General features: G+C 36.2%; 1 protein-coding gene across 1 annotated transcript in view; it reads right to left on the bottom strand.

The window, feature by feature from the left end:
• Positions 1 to 21,763, bottom strand: part of FAM83B (family with sequence similarity 83 member B) — an 86,440-nt gene that overhangs the window by 22,827 nt on the left and 41,850 nt on the right. The window lies entirely within an intron of this gene.

The following is a 21,763-nucleotide window of genomic DNA, read 5'->3' as shown; positions in this document are numbered from 1 at the left end:
CCTTGGGTTAATGATCTGTAGTCACAGAACTGTCAGTATTACCCTCAAAATTGAAAAAGTGAATATTATACCTTTTATGCTTCAAAATACTAAGCACCATTTGAAAGGATTCGGACTTCCTTGGTAATTGCCTGCATATATACAGGAGGATTTCCTTTTTCCAACAGAAGGAACACTAATAAGGAGTTCAAATTAAAAAAAAAATCAACAAAACTTTTTAATAACCGTATCTATAATAAAATTCAACACAACTAGAAGACCTTAAGAATTGAGTAATAGAAATCTAGGGAAATGATCACTTAGGAATTATATATCTCTGAGTCTGTAATGCCTATTAAAAGCAATGTGCTAAATGGATTTCAGAAAAAAGAGAGCCCGATATTAAGAATAAGTGCTTTTGGTCCTTATCCTTCTGCAGCCTAAATAAAAGTATCAATTTTCATATATAATATATTGTATGCACTATAATATTGTTTAGTAAGTTTAAGCTTTACATTATGAATGCCATAACTTTTGTACATATATAAGCATCTATACTAGTATCTAAATTGATATCAATTGGTTTGGTCTGCCATAAATTGTGTAACCTTTGGAAAGTCAGTGAAGTGATTCTGAGTCTCACTGACCTCTATTATATATTAAGTAAATCACAGACGATCGTGTGTGTACCAAGTTCTAAAATTCTATGTTTCAGTAACTATTCATTCACTCCCAATTACCCAAAAATTGGATTAAAACATGCATTGTACTTAGATTGTAAAAATCTCACCAACCACTACCTGGTGAAAGTGAAAAACAAACAAGCAAAAATCCTGGGTATTGTACTAAAATTCAACAGAAGATGTAAGGGGGAATGTTTGGGCTGTGTTATGGCTACAACATAAATCTGTAGAAGTAGTACATATGTTTGACAACTCAGAAGCGTTGCATAATTTTGATATTTCCCTCCCTTTCTGCATTGTGCTACATGATTGAAAGTACTTATACACCAGTATTATGGACTGAATGTTTGCGTCTTCCAAAAATGCATATTTTGAAATCCTGAGCAGGCTTAAAAAAAAACAGCAAGAAGAGCCATAGTCCTTTTACTGATTTCACAGTTCAGCCCTCGTACAAGCTCTCATTTCCCCAGCACTTCCAAAAAGTAACTTCTCCTGAAACTTGACCTGACAAGGGTCCTGAGCATGGGCCCCCAAGCCAAGGTATCAGAATCTAGATCTTGGCAAACTGACCAAAGTAACTTGTTTTCCTGACACTCTTAGGAGATCTCCTTTAACCTGTAGCATAACTATCCATTGGCTTGGAATACCTATTATCTTATTTAAATTTTTCCAATATTAAGGGATGTCTGTCAGGAAGAAAGGAGTGAAGGGCACTGCAGGTGGAAAGACAAAGAGGGAAGAAAGGAATAAGAATCTATTACTAGTTGTGTTGGGAAAATTGTAGAGTAGCACTTAAAGGGGAGGAAACGTTTGGGTAACAGGAGCTGAAGCATTAGGAATACTCACCAGGAATAGCATTAGAACCCATTTTTCTGGGTCATGGAAATCTGCTGAGGAGGAGTTAGCCATAAGGCTAGAAAGATTAGAAAGGTCAATTTGGCCAAGATTGTAGAGGGCAGCCCTTGCACGCCAGGCTAACTACAGATTCCATAAGGCACAATGGGGAAGCATGTAAAGCTTTTCGCCAAAGCGTTATGTGATTGGAAAAATACTTAAGAAGATTAACATTTTAGTATACATGGGATGAATGAGAAACTGGAACATCTACCAGCAAGTAGAGGAGTTAGGAGGTTTCAATCCTAATGCAGCATAAATGTGTAAGATCCCAATGTGAATGAAGGCAGCAGGAATAGAAGGAAGGGATGGAGGTAAAGCTGCAAAGGATGACTTGACAAGACTCAGTGGCTGAGTGCTTGAGAAAGACAACAGAGAGAGGCTAGTCAGGGCTCATCAGGTATTAGAGACCTAAATTACATGGAAAATTATTGTACCATTATAAGAAAATTTAAAATTTGAAAGGAGTATTTGTATATAAGGAAATTCAAAACAACGTGATAAACACCATGCTAAAAAGTTGTACTCTGTTTTTCCCATCTACCTATTTATCTATTCATCCATCCTTTCATCTATGCTTTTTTTTAAATTAGCCATTGAAACTTAAGTGTTTTTAGGCATACAGGAAAAGTTGGGTGGACATCAAAGGAATAAAATAGGAAAGAGGTATACAGTTGATGGCATACAATCTCGGTGGAGTCAGAATGGGATGGCATGAGCAGAGGAGGGTTTGCCTTAGAATTAGGTTCTACAGATGTGCTAAGACTACAGGGAAGAAGAGAATGAGTACTAACTGCAAGAAACGTTTTGATGGTGTATAGGGTATTGTGAGAGGAGGAAAGGGAAACAGATTAGGTGACTGTCACTGGATGCCCTCAGCATACACTTCATGGTTGGGGGTAAAGCCTACCTCTGGGGCTGTGGTCAGTGAAGGCTCAGACTGTGGGCTTGCATGGGAATGAAGAAGGTCCAGAACAGTTGCTCTGAGGAATACAGTACAGAGTTAACAGGAAATTAAAAGTTATTCAGTATAACAGTGAGAGGCCAACTGAACTTTTTCTTTTAATGTAAACTTGAAATTGACTTTTTAGCAAGTTTTTGAGAAATTTTCCATCAACATTCAACAAATGTCAAAAGACATTTAGGTAACAGAGAAATTTCAATACTGACTAGGTATTTAATAGTAATGCTTTTTTTAGGTTTGATAATTTATGCTTTTTAAAAAGCCCTTATTTTTTAGAGAATTATATGGAAGCAATTACAGATGAAATGAAATAATCTGTTACATGTGATCTTCTTCAACTTAATTCAGCAGCAGTGGAGGATACGGAGGAAACAAAGTTGAACACAAGTTGATAATTAATGAAACAGGGTGGTGGTACATGAGGAATCATTATCATATTCTCTCTTCTTTTATATACGTTTGAAAGTTTCCAAAGCAAGATGATAAGTAATCAAGAAACTATCTAAACTTTCACTCTATCCATTGTATTCCTTCTTCTCACTCTTTTCTATTTTTATCTTTTTAGTTCAGATATCATCCTTGCTAAATTTCCCCTTTAATTTTGTACTCCTTCTTCCTAAGTCACTCTTCAGTGTTTCCTTTACTTCCACAAATATCTGTTCCTACATCTCTCTCTGATTCTGTCATTTTTCTAGCGAGGTGAACTAAGAGAAGAACATAACTTTTTTGAGCCTCAAATTTTTCATCTATAAAATCAAGTGAATAACTCCCATTCTGTAGGATTATTGGGAAAATTGAGATGCTGTATATCAAGTCTATAATAAGTGGCCCATGGTATAAGATGTTACATAGTATAAGCACGTGGCAAAGGATCACTGAATAGTTGCTACTATTAATAAAAGTGTGGGTGATAACAGAGCTTGAAGAATAGATATTTTGTTATATTTGAGCAAAATTTTATAGTCCCTAGTTTAAAGAGATGAGTAAAGTGTTTCACATGTTTCAAGCCATCATTTTCTTAATTTATAGCATTGGCCTTAACCAAATATTCCCCAATAATTAAAACAACAATTACAACAAAACAGAACAAAATTTTCTATTCATGTTTTAAGAGGGTGCATTCTTTACTTGAGCAATAACTGTGTTACTTTAATGTCAACTATTAATTAACCTGACATAAAAAAATCAAACATACCACATGGCAAAAATACCACAGGTCCTATTTATTCAATAGTAATTTCTATCTGGATAAGAAACTTGAATATCAAGGTATACATCAAAGGAATAAAATAGGAAAGAGGTAATACAGTTGATGGCATACAATCTCGGTGGAGCCAGAATGGGATGGCATGAGCAGAGGAGGAAGAGGTATCAAGGTATCAAGGAGTTACACAAAAGTTATGAAATATTGCAGAAGCATTTTTGCATTTAGTATAAGTCTTTCCTATGTCTTTATAGTCAAGTTACATGCACCTAATCCTCTGTTTATTTAACTCTACTACTCTCTTTTCTCTCTTGGATAATTTTTTTCACCGCTAGCCTCTGAGAATTGTGTATTATTTTTCACTTTGATGCCTGAAAGTTGAAAGGCCACATACCTTTGGTGGTAGGGAAGAGTCATTCTAAAAGCTAAGAGACAGGGGAAATAATTATCAGGGGCTCATCAAGCTAAATTGAAAAATGTTAACCGCATTACCTAGAATATTTCCTGAATAATCCCTCTCCCACACACTCCAGGTTTCTTAAGTATTTTGAACACCTAATGATACTCATTCTCTTCAGATAAACAATATACAGACATAAAACAGCAAATGTTTTTCAGTTGGGCTACAGAAACAAGACACAGATTTCCTATTTTACTAGCAACTATGTTATTTTCAAGTCTTAATTAATATGATTAAAATCTCATTGTGAGAATCTTCCCTTTCTCTGCTGAGAAAATTCTAAAGTATAATTTATTTATTTTCCTTATATAGGTTCAGAAGAAGGAACTTGTCAGAATTCTAGGTTGAAAGTCTGTTTCACTTTATTACATATTTTACATCTGAAATTTGAGGTTTTATCAAAAGGAAACGGTCTTTATCAAAAGCTGAAATAGCCACATTTATTCCAAACATTTTTATTAACTTAAACCAAATTGTTTTATCTGTAAAATTAAGGAAGGTCCATGTCCTTACATATCACCCTTGATTAATATTCTACATAAATATGTTATTGAAAAATAAAATATGTTTCATATAACTATATCCTCAAGCAGCTAGTAAAGTTATAGATTTTGGCAAAATGGAAATTAATGATTAAAGAAGAGGAATAGAATGAGATGAGGACAAAAGAGGAGAAAAACTATATAAAAATTCTCTTGGAGTAATACATTAAATTTCGTTCTTATACCAAATTTGTAAAATGACATTTGAAAAGTCATTTAAACTCTAAGTATTTCCAAAGGCCAAATAATTTCATCTTTTACATATAAGGACACAAATAATATTAAAAAGGTACTTCCATTCTAACAAAATTCAAGTTGGAGTTTCAATCTGGGCCAGTGAAATATTTTTGAAACAACTTAAATATGCCTGTAATTTAGATTTCTTGAGACTTAATTTTTGAAAATAGATCAAATGGCAAAAGAAAAGTACACTGGATAAGCATTAAAACATTCAGATAAAGAAAAAAACATATCCAAATCATTAAAATGTGAAGCAGTTCAGTAAGAAATCTAAACTTAAGCTTTTATTATTGAGCTGATCAAAGGCAACAGAAAGCCTGCCGATTGATAAGGAGACCAAAGGAATCTGTCCTCTGAGAGGAGTGTAGAAAAGGGGTATGCAGAATGCTCTCGTGAATTTAATGATCTGACAGGAGGGAACATGTCAATGACATATTTAGTTTCAAATTAAATTAAAGAAATTAAAGTTTCACGAGCATCTAGAAAAGATTTCCAACCATACTTTCTCAGATAGGCTAATTATTCAGTTAAAAGATCATCTCACAGTTCTTTTAGAAATAATGTTAGATTACTCTTTTTTACTTTCAAATCAAACTTCCTCAGTAAAATTTAGGAGCATTTCTTTCAATTCTAGTATCTGGATCAGAAAGTAAACAAACAAGTGGTTAGCAACATTCTTATGACATGAAAAAAATGTATAAAATATTTTTCATAATTAGACACACACACATGGGGAGGGGAGAGGGAGACGAGAGAGAGAGAGAGAGAGATTGATTATCTGTCTCGTTCTCTCTACCTTCAGGGGAAAAATTACAAAAAACAGACTAAGAAAGGAAAAATTGCAACAATTTCACAATTATGCCAGGGACAATGGCATTTTCTTTTCTTCTTGGTATATACGTAGTTTTACAAAACTGACATTATTTATGTAATGTGTATGCCATATATTTGTCATTCTAGAATATTCTCCTATTAACAAACTGTCATAACATCACATGTTCAGAAAAGACAGTTCTCCAAAGCAGTGTGAAGAATGTAGTCTGAACACAGAAGGACCGACTAGGAATCTGCTGCAAAGGTCCAGAACCTGATCGGCAAAGTAGGTTACATCATCCAGAGGTCTGCCAAGAAAACATGTTTCCCTAAGAGTTTTCGTTGTTGAGAAATTAATGAAAATATTTACAGAAGTGTGGGTACAGTTAACGGAACTGACTATAGAGACAAGCAGGGAGAGAGCAAGAGAAAAACAAACAGAACATAAACTTCTCTCCAGCTGGTGTTCACTCTCCTGCTGGCACCTCCCACTGAGCACCCTTTCCTGATCAGGGAGGAGGTGGCAAGGACACCCAGGTGATGCAGTCTATGGCATCAGCGTTTGAAAAGCAAAGAGGGGCAGAGAAAGGTGGAAAACAGATCTGGGATGGGTGGGGATAGAGGATAATGTGCTCAGGGATGCAGAATGGAGGCTAGGTTTCAGAGATATTTAGGAAGTAGGTGGCAAAAATGCAATGTGACCGGCAGCTGGATGGTGGGGTCACGAGTAGAACATACTTCCGGATAACTTCCAGATTTCTGGATTGAATGACTGACTGGTTGGTGTCGTCAATGACAGACACAGGCAGTTGGGAGGTTGGAAAGGAGGAGGATGGCCTTGGGTCTATTGAGTGTCAGTCATCTATGACACATGGAAACCCTTACAGGCTGTGGGTTGTCAGGGTCTGGGATTCAGGAGAAAGCTTCTGGCCTCCAATGTTACAAATTTCCAGCCATGATTTAGACTATTTAAAAATATGTAATTTATAGAATCAAATGTAAATTCTTTACAATGGCATGCAAGGTCTATCACAATCTGAATGCCTTTTCTTCTTCGTTTCATGCTTCGCTGCATCTTCCATGCATCCCACTCTGATGGCCACGTGCTTTCACATCATGCTTGTGCAGTTCCTTTTGTCTAAAATCCCATGCTCTCCTTCTTTATGAAAATCCAATTCATCTCTCAAGGCCTAGCTTACCTGAAGACCTCTTTCACAAAGCCTCTGCTAATTCTCTGAGCCTAAATAAATGGCATCCTAACTTATGCTCCATCCATGGTGTTTAATACATTTAGCATAGCACTTATTTCATCAGCCTTGTGGCTCACTCGTTAGTTTCAAGGGAGTAATAAACTAGTGGAGGGTGGGGAAAATATACCTCAGTCATTTTGTATCCCCATCAACTTAACAATACAACTCAATAAAATTTATTAAATTATTCATGCTTTCTCCAAAGCATCAAAGACAGCTATTTTCAAATAGTAAACAAGCAAATTTTTTAAATGAATATTTACAGTTCTAATTTGAATTCCTAAAGATTCCTATCATTTTCTAAATAAAGCACTGTCTCAGATATCTCTCATGGTACTTTTCATTTACAATTTACCAAGTCTGGGAAGGAGGTGGGTTGGAACACATGGACTGATGTTATTATTGTGTTTACTGGTCTTCTGTTTCTGGGCAATATTTTATGTATGTACACCTGTATGAAATAGCAAGAAGACTCCTGAAGGTCATCTGCCTGCTATTCAAATGAACTATGTCCTGAAATCTATCCTAAATGGCACAGGTAATAAAGGTAGAAAACATGGGTCCTAGTAAGTGGGGAATAATAACACTTGCACTGTGGAAGGTGTTAGTAAGAATCATCTTTCTCAAAATGGCTCACTTTAGTTGGGCTGGATAAGTTGTATTTCACACGAGTGACATCAGCAACAAAAAGCTAAAGATCATGGAAATTAAAGTATTTAAGATCACACAGTAAATGATGAAACTATGGCTAGAACTGATTTTCTTCTAGTTCAGTACTCTGCCATCAGGCCATATGCCCCCAGACCCTGCCTGAAGCAGGGGAAAATGTGTATACCTGAGGAGGTTCCAGAACTTGGTTCCAGACCATCTCTTTTGGTAGAATCCAGTTTGGTCACAGAGGTGTGGTTAATGCTTCATCAATAGTGAGAGGCAAAGAATAGTTTGATGCAGAGTTCTGTTCTTGAAATACAACTGTACCCCATGTTCTGAATCTTGTCTAAAAGTTCTGAAAAATCTCCACAATATTACCATTGGGTTAAGCTAGTATTAAATTCTACATTTTCTCTACAGTCTATCTAGAGCTATATCTGAGCCACTATGGGATAGAATCTTATTTTGAGAGGTTCTATTCCAAATGTATATAAAACCCACCTCACACCTGTCAGAATGGCTATCATCAAAAAAACAAGTTAGGGGGCTTCCCTGGTGGCGCAGTGGTTGAGAGTCCGCCTGCCGATGCAGGGGACATGGGTTCGTGCCCCGGTCCGGGAAGATCCCACATGCCACGGAGCGGCTAGACCCGTGAGCCATGGCTGCTGAGCCTGCGCGTCCGGAGCCTGTGCTCCACAACAGGAGAGGCCACAACAGTGAGAGGCCCGCATACCGCAAAAAAAAAAAAAAAAAAAAAAAAAAAAAAAAAAAAAAAAAAAAAAAAAGTTAATAAGTGTTAGTGAAGATGTGGAGAAAAGGAAACCCTTGTGCACCATTGGTGGGAATGTAAATTAGTGCAACCACTATGGAAAACAGTATGGAGACTCCTCAAAAAATTAAAAATAGAACTACCATATAATCTAACAATTCCACGCCTGGTTATTTACCTGAAGAATACAGAAAGAATAACTCAGAAGGATATATGCATCCCTATGTTCCTTGCAGCACAATTTACAATAGACAAGACATGGAAACAACCTAAATGTCCATCAACAGAAGGTGTGATATACATGTACAATGGAATATTACTCAGCCATAAAAATAGAATTAAATCTTGCCATTTATGATAACATAGATGAACCTAGAGGGTATTAGGCTAAGTGAAATAAGTCAGACAAAGACAAATACCATATGATATCATTTAACATGTGGACTCCAAGAAACAAAATAAATGAACAAACATAACCAAACAGAAAGAGAGTCATAGATACAAAGAACAAACACATGGTTGCCAGAGAGGAGCGGGTTGAGGGGAGGGACATAGATGAGGGGGATTAAGAGGTAAAAACTTTAAGTTAAAAAATAAATGAGTCACAGATATGAAATGTACAGTGTGGGGAATATAGCCAATAACTATGTAACATCTTTGTATGGTGACAGATGGTAACTAGACTTATCATGGTGATCATTTTGAAATGTATAGAAATATCAAATCACTATGCTGTGTACCAGGAACTAACATAGTAGTGTAGGTCAGTTATACTTCAAAAACAAACTCATAGAAAAAGAGATGAGATTTGTGGTTACCAGAGGCGGAAGATGGGGTGTGAAGAGGGAAGGAGGAATTGGATGAAGGTAGTCAAAAGATACAAACTTCTAGTTGTAAGATAAAAAATATAAGGGATTCAATGTACAACATGATAAATATAATTAAGACTGCTGTATGTTGTATATGAAAGTTGTTGAGAGTAAATCCTCAGAGTTCTCATTACAAGGAAAACCTTTTTTTTCCTATTTAATTTTGTATCTATATGAGATGATGGGTGTTCACTAAACCTATAGTGGTCATCATTGCATGATGTATGTTAACTCAAATCGTTATGCTTACACCTTAAACTTATACAGTGCTGTATATCAATTCTACCTCAGTAAAACTGAAAGGAAAATGTATATAAGCCACTATGGATGACTTCAATACATGCATAAATTATATGAGATATGAAAATTATGCCTAGATTTTTTTTCTTAAAAAGTATAGCCGAAAAGTGGTTATTTGAAAAATCTATTTCATTAATTTAAAAATTAAAAATCAAGTAATCAAAATAAATCATATGTTCATCCATAATAAAATATATAGAATATTTTAAATAAGACAGGTTTCACAGCATTTAAAGGAGTTCTTGGTGGCAGAACTGTGCTCTAGGGATATTTCTCAAAATGGAAGAATCTCGCCAGGTAAGGAAAAGTAAAAGTAGAATGGCTGCAAAAGTAAAAGTAGAATGGCTCATGAAAGAAATTGCTTAGTTTCTACTAAAGAAATGGAAGAAAAAATAAAGTGGGATGAGGGTGTAAGGGGTTTGAAGGTCAATGAAATCACTGACTACAATTCTATTAGTAGACTATCTTTTACCAGAATCTTTGCCAGCATTTGCCAGGCTTTTTTTTTTTTTTCTTTTCTCATGAAATGCCAAGAAGGCAGAGATTTCCATTTGGTCAATAAATGAAGTAGCAACAGCTGCCTCATATTTCACAAGTGTCAAAGTCCATTAATTTTTTCTTCCTCCAAATTTTGGTAAAGGAGAGCCTTAAATAAGTAATGGTAATTTTTTTTTTTTTTTTAATCCCTCGAGTGGATTTTCTTTCATGACAGGTTCTATGTCATATCTGTTCAATGCCATTCCCTTGATAAAAATCATATGGTGACTCAAGCTAAATATGTCATCATAACATTTATGTCATTAGGTCTCTTTTCTGAGATTCCTTCAAATCTTAATACATTCTCTGAAGTTTGGTCCTATGTTTAACCAAAAAAAAAAAAAAAAATTCATTTGTTGAGCAAAGGCATGAATTAAATCAACTCTGACCTCTGAAGTGCTTTCAAACTCTGAGATACTATGCTTCTTAAAAAAAACACAACAAAAAATCTTCATAAAAGATTCCCTATGAAAATATCACTGAGAATTCTCCCCTACTTCTTCTGTCTCAGGCCATCGGCTCCTCATGCTGCAAGCTTATGAGATGTTAGACACAGAAGTTGAAAATGACTATCAAATGGGAGTAAAGAGAATAAGGAACTGAAGAGAACTTCACTGGGCTATGACATCACCCAGAAATGTCAGCCACCCTGGTGTCTTCTACTTGTATATTTCAGTAACATTGAACAATACTTTGGAGTCATTTGGTTGTCTTCCATGGTAATGTTTCCAAATGATTGAGATCAGTAAATAAAATTACACTATCTAAGAAAAATAACACATTCTTAAATAGCATTTGACTGAATAAAACAATGATGGGGATAATCTTCTTCAGTTTAATTAAAAATATAATAAGACTAATCTAGATAATGGCTTTACTACTCAGAAGAAACAACAAAAAAAAGGCTGGAATATGTTTCTAACATTTGTGGGTTTTTACCATTAACCAGCATTCAAGAAAAGGCACTGCCTGAAAAGAGATGCATAGCACATATTAAAAAGTAAGCTTTCTCCACATAACTGTAATGAGCTTTATATTTGATGCTCCTGTTTACCCTAAACACATTACAATAATAGAATATAATGGAAATGGGCACTTCATAAAACAGGATGAATTTTAATATAACCAGAAAAGAATGTCTAATAAAAAAGGTTCATACATATACATTGAATGAAAGAGATTGCATGATACTTGCCATACCTGTGAATGGATATTACAGTATGTGGTTATTTAGTTATAACATTTTACCAGGTCTTAGAGATAATTCTTAGCAACATTATATCAAATCACCATATATATAAAATCACCTATTAACTGTGGGAATAATCAATAACTTCTTTTGCTTTGACTCTATACTAGATTGAATTCTAAGTCTAGAAAAAAGTTGATTTTTTTCTTAATTTAAATTTAGATGATAAAATCATATAAAATAGATAAGGAAGTATAAGCAGCTTCTGGCAGGAAAGAGCTCTCTACAGGGGCCCCTTTTGTCTTGTCACTAACCTTACACCAGGCACTCCCATGCTCTACTCATCTCTGGCCCTAGCACACCTTTCAAACCTTAATCACACAATACCTTGCCCAATCTGTTGGTTCTTTCCATAGATCAAAGGAGTAGAAATGAAGAATAAGTAATTAACAGATGACCAGATCTCTTCCCTAACTTCCCCTTTAGTAATCTCGAGAGCGAACAGTGTGAACAAGATAGCATCTAAAGAAAAGTCACAAGAAGGCAATAAGCCTGCATACATGCCTGTGCACAGTGGGGTATGGTGACCAATCTGATGCCCTATCCCAGTGATTAACTGAGATTACTTCCTGTTTCTCTTTAAAACTTTCAAGGTTGAGCAGAATCTTTGGAGTTGGTTTTTGGGGAACACAAGTCCACCTTCTCCCCAGACTGATGGCATTCTGATTAAAAGAAACTTTCCTTTCTACCAACATTTCTCTGTCTCTCTCTCTCTCCCCTACACGCCCACTGATTTTTGAGCAGTGGGAAGCTGAACCTGATTCGGTAACAAAATCACCAGCTTAATTCAGCCCATGTACGTTACTTATATGGGATCATTGTCACAGGTTCTGGGACTTTTTTCTGCTCTTAATAGAATAAATGACCTAGCTTACTTCTAAATTGAACCAGACATTCTGTACTTTGTGAACTTTTGAAAATTCCATTTAAATGGAATTTCAGTTCTCCATAGAGATAAAACAGGAACGTCAGTTGAAACAAGTCTCAGATTTTCAGTTTAGTCCTTTCAGCACAAAGACACACCCACGGAGAGCTTCATCTTAGAACAAGGGAGGGAAGCTGTTTTCTGAGGCGAGAATCCCAGGCACCTGGTCATCGTGGCACAAGCTGGGAGAGGTACAGCTGGAGCCCACAGTGATTTCAATCTGCTTCACAGCCTTCCATTTTGTCTGTGGCCAATAACCTGTCCTTTTCTCCACCTCTCTCACTTTGGGTGGAAGCACAGAACTTTATTCCGAAGCAGTTGACCTTTGGAGCATGGCTGGCAGCCACTCCCCAGCTCTGCCACTCCTGCTTCCCATGTGGTTGCTGCCTCTGGGGGTCTTTTCCAGGCTTCCCCAGGATGTCCTTCATTCTCCTTACAGGTCACTAATGTCCCCTCCTCCACCCTCCCCTTCCTCTTTTCTTTTCCTCCCTCTCATTTTCTTGTTTTCAATTGAAGTATAGTTGATTTACAGTGTTGTGTTAGTTTCAGGTGTCAGCAAAGTGATTCAGATATATATATTTTTTTTTTTCAGATTCTTTTCCATTTTAGGTTATTATAAGATATTGAATATAGTTCCCTGTGCTATACAGTAGGTTCTTATTGTTTATCTATTTTATATATAGTAGTGTGCATATGTTTATCCCAAACTCCTAATTTATTACTTCTTCCCTTTCCCTTTTGGTAACCATAAGTTTGTTTTCTATGTCTGTGGGTCTATTTCTGTTTTGTATATAAATTCATTTGTATCCCGCAATCCCTCTCCTGGGCATGTATCTGGAGAAAACCATAATTCGAAAAGAGACATGCACCCCAATGTTCATTGCAGCACTGTTTACAAAAGCCAAGCAACCTAAGTGTCCATCCACAGATGAATGGATAAAGAAGATGTGGCACATGTATACAATGGAATATTGCTCAGCCATAAAAAGGAATAAAATAATGCCATTTGCAGCAACATGGATGGACCTAGAGATTACCATACTAGGTGAATAAAGTCAGAAAGAGAAAGACAAATATCATATGACATTGCTTGTATGTGGAACCTCTCATTTTCTCTTGGTCTCTTTTTCCCTCTTTCTCTATTTCCCTGGATATACATTTTCTTTGCTTCTTTTTACTGCTTGGCTTCCCCAAAAGTCAGTTTTTGCCTCCCATGGCCACTCTGCCAACGTTGGATTGCATGAGGCTCCTGGAGCCAGAGCTACACTCTGGTTCTCACTCTTTCCTGGCACCATGGCTCTAGTGCTAAAGGTGTCTACTGACTCCGTCTCTGAACCCCAGTCTAATGTCTTAACAGCCAGAATCTCTTTGGCCCACCCATGGAACAAACACTGAAGTCTGAAATCAGCAGAGATGGGGTCTCATCCGTCTGCTTATTTTTAATTTTAAAAAAGTGCATTGAGCTCTCATTCTTTGCCAGACCCCAAGAGGCATTAAATCCAGGGTGGAGGAAGTGGGCAGTGTCCAGTGGAGAAGTGTTTATCTTATCTTAGAAAGGAGTGGGGAGGCAATAATCAAGATTAGAACAAGATGTAACTTTTGGACAACAGTACTTCTAGGTAGAGATGGTAATAGCTGTGAATTCACTCAACAGGGTCCCTTAGGACTTTTGGAAGATAATGCTACTCACTGCTTTGGGACAAGTTTTGTTTGCTCAGCTGGACTTGTTGATAACTGTCTGCGTATCAGCATATGTACTGACCATCACTCCCTAACACCATTAAATATCTGAGAAGACCAGCTAATTATAGACATTTTAGAAGAGAGAGAAATAGTCTTTTACTTATGATTTTTTAAGAGCACTGACTTATTACTTAACAATTGGACATTGAACAATATGTAAACAAAGACTTTAAACTTTGTGATTAGTCATAGGAGCCTTAAAATAGAAGCAAATATCTTTGCCAAATGGAGTGAGACAATAACCATCCAGGGTGCCCAGGACAGTTTCAGTCTAACAAAGAACTCTTCCCCTGTCATACAGGATAAGGGTTGACACTAATTCCTCAGTGAGGAGCTGGGAAGTGACATTAGAACCTACTCTATATATGCATGATCCATAAGCATATAGAGCAACGATTCTAATATTCACCTGGAAAATAAAATGTGAGTACATAGAAAAATTCAAAGAAAAGGGTAATTGAAAGTGTACTCTTACGCTAGAATAAATAGTATGCTACTGGCATATAAAAACTAGACCAGTAGAAAGAAATGGAGGAAAAATAAAGAAGAATGAGTTAAAAAATATACTGTAATCAAGATTCTGTTAAAGATGATTTTCAAACAGTTAAGAAAGAACAATGTTATTACATTAATAGGGTTAGAAAATAAGAAAATAAAGACTAATACCCCAATAGAAAAATGACTGAAGCCAAGACACGTGGCCAATAAACATATGAAATGTAGCACAAAATCTCAGTAACAGAGAGTATTACAAATTAAACTGTCGTGTTTTACCTATCAGCCTGTCAAAAAAACTGAGGTGACTGACAGCACTCCATTTCGGCAGGTGGTGAGAGAAAATCTCAGCAGTTGTGTAAATTGAGACAATTTTCCTAGGTGACAATGTGGTAACGTTCTTAACAGTGAATAGGTACCAAACCACATCCTTTTTCCCACCAGGGCAATTCCCTGGACTCATCCCAAGAGAAACGGTACTCAAAGGTAGAGATGTACACCTTCATGTTCAACCCTGCACTCACTATGACTACACATATTTGTAAGCAGCCTACATGCCCAATAGATAATATGGCATTATAGTACATCCATATAATGGAAAACAGTGGTGACAATAAGCCAGGTTCAAAGCAGTTTGTAGGATATAAACCCATTGACTGAAATATAGAGGAATATATACGTAGAAAAAAATCTACAATTATAATCACCAAATTTATTTCAGGTTATTTTTATTGTCTTCTATCTTCCTCTTATTCTTGTACTGTATTATTATAAGTGAGACTAGTTCTATTTTTTTGATTATCAAAATGCATTTGTTTTAAATATTTATGAAATCAAACTATATAATTTTCACCTTACGTAGGTGAGAGTTCAGTCATTCTGAACAAATCGTCTTGTTTTATCCTAAAGGCTGAAGTTAAAGAGCCCTTCAAGACACTTGTGTACAGAGACAACAAATATAGTAACCAGCACTCCTTGAAAAATTCTGTCCTAATGAGACTTATTTCTGCCTGAGTGTGTGAGCTACAGGTTATACATAGATAAGATTTTGGACATCACTAGTAGACAACTAGAAATAAAATGAAAGGACAATTTGACTCTTGTACAAAGTAAAGGAGGTTTGCCCAGAATTCTATGGTTCTTTTATCTTAGAACCCATACAAAAGTTTTGGAAATTGTCAAAAACAAGATAACTGTAATGATTAAGAAGGGCATGTAGCCTCCCCAATAATAATGACAAACTGACAGAATTCTCAGAGAGGCTAAGATCATAGTAGAGCTGAAGACTAAATCATGGCAGTCAATTCCTACTAATGAATCCCCAGGTAAGAAGAAATTCCGTATGATAGATATTGGACTTAGGAAATGTCTACCTCTGGAAGTTGGCAGAGTCAAAACAATGGAAATATGATCCAGGATTCCGAAAAGTGAATTCATGAGTTGTAGATTCAGAGCTCTGAAATAGAAGGTGGGGGGCACTTGGGGACATTGTCTTCCATTTTGGGGAACAGGATTATTTTAGCTCACATCATGCACTTGGATGTCAATGTCAGGGACAAGACACAGACACAGGACACAATGTTTGACCCAATAAGGCAACCCCTTTGCTAGGAGGTGGATGAAAGAAGAAACACAAAAACAAATGTATGGTTACCAAAGGGGAAACATAGGGAGAGGGATAAATTGGGAGACTGGGATTAACAGATACACTCTACTATATATAAAATAGATGATCAACAAGGACCTACTGTATAGCATAGGGAACTCTATTCAATACTCTGTAATAACCTACATGGGAAAAGAATCTGAAAAAGAAGGGATATAGGTATATGTAAAACTGAATCACTTTGCTGTACATCTGAAACTAACACAACATTGTAAATCAACCATACTCCAATATTTTTAAAAAAAAGATATAAGAAAAAATAATGGTAATAAACTACGAAGAGAATTTTTTGCACCAAAAAAAAAAAAAACATTTTACACCAAAAAAACCAAAACCAAAACCAAAACCAAAACCAAAAAAAACTGTGCTGAAAGTGATTCAAGCAAATGGTGGCAAATTCACGAATCATGAATGAAAATGAAGTCAGTCTTAACCTCCTTAAATAAGAAAGACCCAGGGCTGGGAAGACAGCTGGCTTCTAAGACTTGAAAAGGAGGCCGAGGAGGGATGACTCCTGGACTGAAATATAGTCTGTCAAATCAGGTGGCTTGCCTCACCAATTACACACCTGTCACTAAACAGCATCAGCCTGTCAGAGCTAAAGTGCTTAATTACCTTAAATAATTTCTTTATAAATCTGGCTAATAAAAATGAGCTGAATGTAAAATGCTGACTTCTCTTCAAAGTCATTCCAAGGTAGAACTTAGTGCCTCAACAGCCTAACTTCAGCAGCAACTGTTATTTCTTTCCTTTATGTTCAATATTAAAGGACTGAATAAAGAAAGCAATGTTATTTTTATGAGAACCTACATAAGTCATTTTATTAACTTTCTATATCATGGCAATGCTGTGTCACCACATTTTTAAAAACTTCTTCAGTTGAGTATATGATGCGTTATATATTCTTTCCTATGACAGGAAATTCTTTAACATAACAGTTACAGGGGATAAGACGATTGATCATCTACTTGCTTTATTGTAACAGGCTTTCACCATATTTGTTTCAAGAGCATAACAATACACATTTTTTTTATAACAGTGAGCAACGTTGTAAACCTGATACAGTATTACTGACTGAGATTCTAAATTGAGCTACATGGTTACCCAATTCCCCAGTCCCGGTGGTATTTCCAGTCTAGGAAAACGTGGTAAATATATCAAGAGGAGAGCAACAGAACTCGAGGAGGATACCGTAAAAAGCAGGATCAATATAAATTGAGTTCTGAGACGTGTCATCTTTAAGCTTCAGGCTTCTTCTTTGTAGACTATTCAAAAATACTGATTTGGTGAGATATATAGGCAGATTCTCAATTCTTTTCACACGTGTCAACGATAGCTTTTGTTGCTAGCAACTCAGTAAATTAGTGAAGTTGACAAGTGCCAAAGAAGTGTCATGATCTATTGAAAAATTTAAATTTTGACCTATGATTGCCCTTTAATATCCTAATACACAATTAGAGATGCTTTGAGTGTTGAGTATGCCAGTGCAGTTACACGTGTGGTCTTGCACACACATTTCCCAGCCATTCTTACAAGGTCAATGGGATGGCCCATCATGCTCATCAGTTTCGGCATCTCTCAGTTTCTTGCTTTTTAAAAGGACTTATTTGAGGCATGCTGCCATTTAGCTGCAAGCAGAGTCAATTCAGCCTCCACAATCAAGCATTTTATTCGCTATGTATATTTGTTATACACATGTATAAATATACACATATATATACATATGTTGTCAGTGACATGTGCTTTTTCTCCCCTGAGTCATCAACATTTACTTGATTAACAGCAAAGACAGAATCTGTGGCACCGAAACTATTATTTTTATGAATGCTTCACTTGAATATGTAAAAATACAAAAACTTTTATTTTTGGTGCTTTTGAAGTATGAAACAGAAATCATACCAACTGCTGACTTCGTTCTTCAATAGCACTCTCACTTTTTCTGCCTCAATATTCTTCAAGAATACCACACTCCCAACAAGTGAAAATTTTCTTTACACATGGAGATTCCTCCCTCCCCAGGCTGTGAATGATCACTTTGAAAAGGCCCCCCCCAGATTCTACTCTGTTGCCGCAGGGGTGGGATGCGGCTGGGGATGCCTCACTCTCTTCCCATCTCTCCATCCACCGAAAGGCAACGATCTAAAGAGAGGTAAGTTCTTTGCTCCTGCTTTCAAGTTGTGCCTTGTATTTACATGAAGATGCTAAAAGCTGTAAGCCCCACCATTAAGGTGAAGTATGTTACAATATTCATTACATGAATAACTTTGTGTACATAATTGCATTGTACACATCAAATGTGCATTTTCACAAAATCTTGGTTGATTTTAAATGTGATACTGCATTTTGTAAACATTTATAAACTATCATGGGATAAACTCTTTTAACCTGCTTTATATACCAGGTTTGATTTTTGTTTGTTTTAACCCAAATCGTTTCATTTCATTATGATTAAAAAGTGTGCTCTGGGTCATTTGGGCCCTGGAGCTCAATTTGTCTTCAGTCACCAAAATCTGAGCATGAACATTTGAACAACATTCAGTTTGGCAATTTCCCTGAGCTTTTGAACAGAACACTGACAGACCCAAGTAAAGAGGGCACTGGAATTATTGGGTATGACAAAGGATAAAATGTGTATTTTGAATCAGGCTTCCAGTTGCTGCACTTACTACTACATCCTAAAATCTCAGTGCAAGTTGTCCTTGCATGCAACTTCTAAAATGCTGAAAAAAGGAAATGTTTGGAAAAACCTTGAACCTATTCTCTCATTCACACAAATGCTATATGTAATATCTATTTAAAATATAATAATAAGGCTTTCCTAATTTCTACTTTATCAATTTATACCGCTGATTTTGGATTTCATGGCAAATCAGAACTCACTTTTCTATTTCTCATTTTTGTTTAAGAAGTATGCTGCACATTCACTATGTGCTAGGTATTTTAAAGTATACAAGGTAAAGTTCCTTTCTCAAGGACTTTAACGTTTAGTTGGAGAAACAGAGGCATAAACAAAGATTTGAATCACAGCAGGATTAAGGGCTAAAAAGATGTGCATGGGAGCATGGAAAGTAATACTAAGAGAACCTGGGAAGTTCAGGAAATGCTTAGCAAAGATGTGTTAACTAAAACATGAAGGTAAAGAAGAAATCGACAGGAGAGACGACTGTAAAAGAACAGAAGAGAGGTTCCCAAATCAGTCCAGATAAGAGACCATGCAAACCTGAAGTTGAGCAGATGACACTGGGCACTTGAACATCTTGGTGAAAGAACCAACAGGTCTTGATAAAAGTTTGGATGGGGGTAGGGAAAGATACATGAGAGAAGGAGTTAAAATGATTTCAAGGTTACTATTCTGAGTATTTTGGGGTTTTTAAAATTTTTATTTTATATTGGAGTATAGTTGAGTTACTGTTTTGAATGCATGTTAAGATGGTGATACAGTCAGAAAATATAAATGCAACATCTGATTTGGAAGTGGGGTAGAGATAGGAGTTCAGCTGAGGAAGTACTAAGTTTGGGGTGCACGGGACACTCAGGTGGCAATGTCTGGAGACGCTGGTGTGAACTGGTGATGGGCAGCATGTCATTCTTTCTGGCCTTTTTCCCAGTTCTCCACAAGTAACAAATGACCTACAAAGACCAGCCATCTCTGTGTCTGAGTCTCTGCCAAGTGTAGAGCATATACGAGCCTGCTTCACACCTGAACAGAGCTAGCGATGAGCCTCCCAAGGACTCCTGTTCTTCCTACACGGCTGTGGGGCTGGCAGAGAATTCTCTGAGCTAGAGACAGCCGGGGAGGAAAGAGCACCAGACAGAAGCAATAGGCAGGTTTAACTATGTCAGAAGCTTCTGGTTCATTTCAGGTTTAATTACCAGGGGATATACAGAGAATGTCATATTGGATCCTTGGAAACCCTTTGTAAGACAAAAACATTTCGCTAAATATCCAGAGGGGGAGGAAGAAAATAACATTAGCCTCTCTAAGAAAGGCCACCCTGAGTAGAGGAAGGAAGGATGTTTTCCTTATTCTGGTCTTCTCTCGGGCCCAAATAATTGATTATTTTCCTTGAGTATACTGTAAGTACAACACCAAAATTCCTTAACTTTAAAGGTTGCTAATTAGGAAAATAGTACAGGTACTATTTCTATTTTATGCGGGTCTAATCCCTACCTGCTAGCCAAAATCATTGCTGGCTGTGAACTGGTAGGCATGTGACCTGCTTAATTCTTCTTCTGGCAGATGCCTTAGTGTTACTTGCATGTCTTTTTTTTTTTTTTTCCTGTTACATTATCCTACTAGTTCAGACAAAAAGAGAGTGACTAGAAGTTCCAGAATATTCACCAATCGACAGCTTAAACACTTCGACCTGAATTTGACAGCTAACTTAACAGTTAGGTTTTCATGTTCTTTTGTCTTTTTCCAGACATCTGCAGAATTTTTTAACATGAAAATTCTTATTAGAATTTCTGTCAAAAGCTGTAAGAAAATTTCTGAGTCCTCTGTCCCTATATTCTATTTGTAGGGAACACAATAATACATAAGTACATGTCATAAATTTTAATCTCATCTAGGGGCTTTCCTATTTATAACATTTAAGCTACTCAGAATACACAACTATGCAATCAAGGCTTTCATTATCAGCAAGAAGACTACAAATATTATTTCAGATTAATCATGGTACCCACAGCTGTTTCCCATCTGTGGTTTCCCTACTTTCCAGGTGCTGTTGTTGTTTTCTATTATCAGGTCATGTGATGGGTTACTCCACACCAGTGCAGCAGCAGTATTGGCTGGTAAAGCTGTCCCAGGTCTGCTGAAGGTACTAAGTAGCCTAAAGGGTCTCAAAGAGAGGACCTGGGAAGGAATGTAGCAGTGGTGACTAGGAAAATAATAACAATAAAAACAAGAACAGCAAAGACTCAAGTGAAGGAAACAGAGAGACAACATCTAACTAAATACTAACAGGATGATGTCAAATGTAATTGTATACTATTTTGCTTTTGTACTGTTTCCACACGACCTCTTAGAATCTAGACTTGACTATAATATTATTATGTTTAATTCTTAACAAATGCAGTTGATTTTTATTAAAGAAGATCCTTCCAAGGATTTGGGGTAACATGTATAAATTCAAACCAGGTAAATTTTCCTGATAGTTGTTGAAATGTGACTAAATACCAAAACATTTTGTTGTTTTTATCCTATCAATTTTAAATTGACAGCATTCTTAAATACAGAATAATCTTCCCTGATATACACACTACTATATATAAAATAGATAAACAATAAGGACCTACTGTATAGCACAGAGAACTATATTCAATATCTTGTAATAATCTATAATGGAGAAGAATATATATATATATAACATTATATATATATATGGAAAGAATTTGAAAAAGAATATATATATATATAAAACTGAATCACTTTGCCATACATCTGAAACTAACACAACATTGTAAATTAACTCTACTTCAATTTTAAAAATAGTTAAGAGGATAAATCCTCCCTGACTTCTCAAGCATA

Source organism: Pseudorca crassidens, chromosome 10, assembly GCF_039906515.1.
Source record: "Pseudorca crassidens isolate mPseCra1 chromosome 10, mPseCra1.hap1, whole genome shotgun sequence".
Classification (NCBI taxonomy): Eukaryota; Metazoa; Chordata; class Mammalia; order Artiodactyla; family Delphinidae; genus Pseudorca; species Pseudorca crassidens.
This window is presented reverse-complemented; position numbering and strand designations above follow the sequence as displayed.